The 3,933-nt window shown below is 35.8% G+C and overlaps 1 pseudogene; it reads right to left on the reverse strand.

The window, feature by feature from the left end:
- Positions 1 to 1,799: 1,799 nt before the first annotated feature.
- LOC114052835 lies at positions 1,800 to 2,254 on the reverse strand (annotated as a pseudogene).
- Positions 2,255 to 3,933: the final 1,679 nt, after the last annotated feature.

Here is a 3,933-nt window from a genome sequence, read left to right on the forward strand (position 1 = left end):
ACAATGGATCACTCTACTGGAGAACCCCTGCCACGTTGACATTGAACCATTAATAGCCATCTTTTTTGGGTCCAGCCAGTTAGCCAGTTTTCATATCTTCCTGATTGCACTGTCTTCTAGTTATACATCTCTGGCTTTTCCATATGAATAACATGAGTTTGTTTGTTTGTTTGTTTGTTTTAGCCAAATACATTACTAAAATACAGGTAAAGATTTCTTTTTTTTATTTTTTAATAACATTTTCCTGAGTTGCCAGGCTAGTAAAACTGCCCAAAAACACATCAAAAATGACATAAGGTTAATCAACCATGACCTGTTATTGATGAAGTATTCCGGCTCTTTGTGACCATCTCTTTTTTCTAGATGTCCACAGGTCATCCCTTTAGCAATACTTTATAATTTTTGCCAGGAATGATAATCAAGTGAACTGACCTATAGTTTACAGACTCCACTCTCTCCATACTCTCTCCACTCTCTCACAATCTCTAAAAATTGTGACTTTGGCCCTTACTTGTCTAATTCTGCGATACCTCTCCCTTTCTCCATGTTCTTTCAAAGATCACCTACAGAACTCAGCTCTCACAGCCTAGTTTATTTTCAGTCAGTGAGCATTATTAAATGCTGAATCATGCTAAGTCAGACGAGAGGATACTCAACAGCTTTGGGGATATATGGGAGAGTTGCCATTATCCTGGAAAAGCAGTAGAATGTCCTAGCTCCCCACCTACCACAAATTCTTTTTATTTGACTTGGATCTAGGCAGTATTTGAGTGTCATTTTCTCAAGTTAGGGATCATCCAGTAAAAGGAATAGGGAGAAGAGGCAAATAGTGGTAATTGATCATTCCTTGCTGAATAGTCTTCAATATTCTCAAGATATTTACACGGGATAAGACAGAGAAACTCCTAAGGCTTGTCAAATCATATTACTGCTACTCACTAGCAGGCTTTCATATGGGAAAAATGATACTGCAACATAGAAAGCATTGCTAAGGTTTTTGAAGTTTTGGACAACAAATTAAAGATCGTGGTGACCCCCGTGGTGTTTTAACCACTGCTGCAGATTGAAGGTAAGAGCTTTAGAAGAAAAAGGGAGATCTGGAAATTGAATCACTGGTAAAGATGGTGCCTATGAATGGCATTTGGATTTATGTACATGGCTTAAAGGACTGACATGACAAGCTCCTGGCCTAGTTTTGGAGCAAACCTAACAAGACCTGGTAAACTTATACTTGCCTAGACTCTCTCATATCTAAATGAATTAAAAAAAAAAACAACCACCTTTTATTGAGATGTGTTGTTTCTACATCATCTGCATTTTCTAATACACTCCCTCTCCTTCCCAGACCGTCATCCCTTATTTTAAAAAAAAGAAAAACAATTCAGTAAAACACATGAACACATCAGCCAATTCCAATATTATATGCAGAGTTCTACATACAAAACTCCTCATTTCTACAAAGAAGGATGAGATGCCTTCTTATTATTGCCTTGTTGGGATAAAATTTGGTTGTTATAATTTCAAAGAATAAAGTTTTCTTTTTATTGTTCTTATTTCCATTACAGGCAAGTTATAGTCATCATATATATAATTTTTCTTTTTCTGTTTATTTCACTTTGTACCTCTGGGTCAGAAAGTATAAGCATTGTTGTCAGTTTCTTAGTGTAATTCCAAATTATTCTCTAGAATGATCAGAGATTCATACTATACCAGTAGTGCACCTATCTTCTTTTCTAATTTTTTTTGTTGTTTTTTTTACATGAAAATTTTTTACTATGACAAAGACATCATACACTTTTTTACGATCTTGGTCTTTCCTTCTTGCCTTTGTACAAGGCCAGAAGAGAAATATTTGCAACTTTTACAACCTTGAATTGGACTCCAGGAATATCACCAACAGCATGACCTTTTTGACCAAATCCAGCAACCAAAACTTCATCATTTTCCTCAATAAAGTCAAGTAGTCACCATTGGAAACAAAGGCAGTGATTTTTTTGCCATTCTTAATCAGCTGGACTCTCACACATTTCCTGATGGCAGAATTGGGCTGCTTGGCTTCTACACCAGCTTTTTCCAAGACAATCCCTTTTGTGTGAGATGCTCCTCCAAATGGGTTGGTCTTCAAGGCAGTGCCCAAATGAGCTTTCTTATATTGTTTGTCATGCCACTTTTGGTCTCTCCTGTGGCTTCGGAGCTTTCTAGCTGTACAGAGACCACAGCACTTACCCATGCTGCCGTTGTCCGGACCAAGGGGAAAGAGAGCACCTATCTTCTTTTTTAAAAATTGTTTTTTTTTTTCATTTTCGGTCTATCATCCTCTCTCAAGTCACTCCTCCAAGTCACACTGCCATTAGCATTCCCCAGAGGAATGACTATATTTGTTCTTAATGTCAGAGGGGTAACCTTGTATATGACATTTCTCCTGACACATCAGCTTATATGCCCCCACTGGTATGCTTCCCCTTAACAATCAGTCAGTATATTTAGTTTTGTTTGTTTGTTTGTTTTTAGCAAAAATAGTACTCAAATGGTGTAGGAAGAACAGTAGTAACAAAGCATTTCACCCAACATACCAGGCGCAACCTACAGCTCTGAAGCTGCATGGTCTCAATGTCCTTTCTCTAGAGGGTTCTCACAAAATTCACTTGTAGGGCATGATGTTAGTGATGGAAGAGTTACTCTTTAGCTCAGATGACTCTTCACAGGTCATACCGTCACTTCTATTTGACTTGCGCTTTCATACTTACCTCCTTATTTACTTTTAGAAAGGAATTTTTTAATGGTCCTTCTATTATTACTCTGTTGTCTTTAACTTCCTATGTATGTATGTATGTATGTATATATGTATGTATGTGTCTATGTATTCTCTTTCTAGTCTCCCTCTCTTTTTTCTGGGGTAATTTATTTTATTACTTGAGCTTTCCTTGATTGCTTCGTTTACCTTTGTTTTATTTCTGTTATTTGGCGGTATTTGCAAGCAAATAATCCTCTAGTATCTTTTTTTGGTAGTAAGACTTTAAATGCTTTCTTTTACTGAATATTCATCTTTTTCATTGATAATTAGGTTCATGTTTGCAAGATATGTCACCTTGGATTGCATCTTGAGCTCCTTTGCCCTCCAGAACATTTCATTCTATTTCTTCCTTGATTGATGGTGGGTATAGAATAGTCTGTTATTCTAATTTCCTTTCCTTTATATTGAAGGTTTTTCTCCTGGTTACTTGAAAGAATTAATATTTGTCAATGGAATTGTTAAACTTAACTTCTATGTATTTTGAAGTTTGCAGTGTAGATTTAATTTTTTTTGTTTTTGTTTTTTGTATGTTATCTATGAATTCTTTTGATTGGTACTTTCTTTTCTATGATCAGAAATTTGGGGCAGTTTTCCTATATACATTATGGTGTTTAGGTTTTTTGACTTGTAATGTTCTTCTAGAAGATCTATAGTCCTTGAGTTGTCTCCATACATCCTGCCTTTATATGCAATATGTTTTGCTTGTATAACAATCCTGTTTTTTTATCATGCCTTGCTTCTCTTCTTCCCGATTGTCCTTTTCTGAATTTGTATTCCTAATCGTTTTCCCTTTTATTCCTTTAGAGAGACCACCAGAGAGAGACCTTTAGAGAGATTAAAATTGTTCTATTTTGACTATTATTTCTGCTATTTAGGCCACAATTTTTATTTCACTCTTCAGTCACTTGAGAAAATCCATCTTTGGTTCTATACTCTCTTGAAAATCCATAGGGTCCTCTGCCTCATTAGGTTGATTCATTTTCCTTTGCCTTACAATATTCAGAGAGGTTTGGATTCACTTAGATCTCAGAGGCCATATTTCTTTCTTTTATTAATATTTTCCCCTATTGATTTATGTGCTTGTGCTCAAAGTTTTTAACTGAGCTTTCTTTCTCCTGAAAAATTTGGTAATTTCAGTC

This window comes from Vombatus ursinus, unplaced genomic scaffold, assembly GCF_900497805.2.
Source record: "Vombatus ursinus unplaced genomic scaffold, bare-nosed wombat genome assembly UNPS02014809.1, whole genome shotgun sequence".
Lineage (NCBI taxonomy): Eukaryota > Metazoa > Chordata > Mammalia > Diprotodontia > Vombatidae > Vombatus > Vombatus ursinus.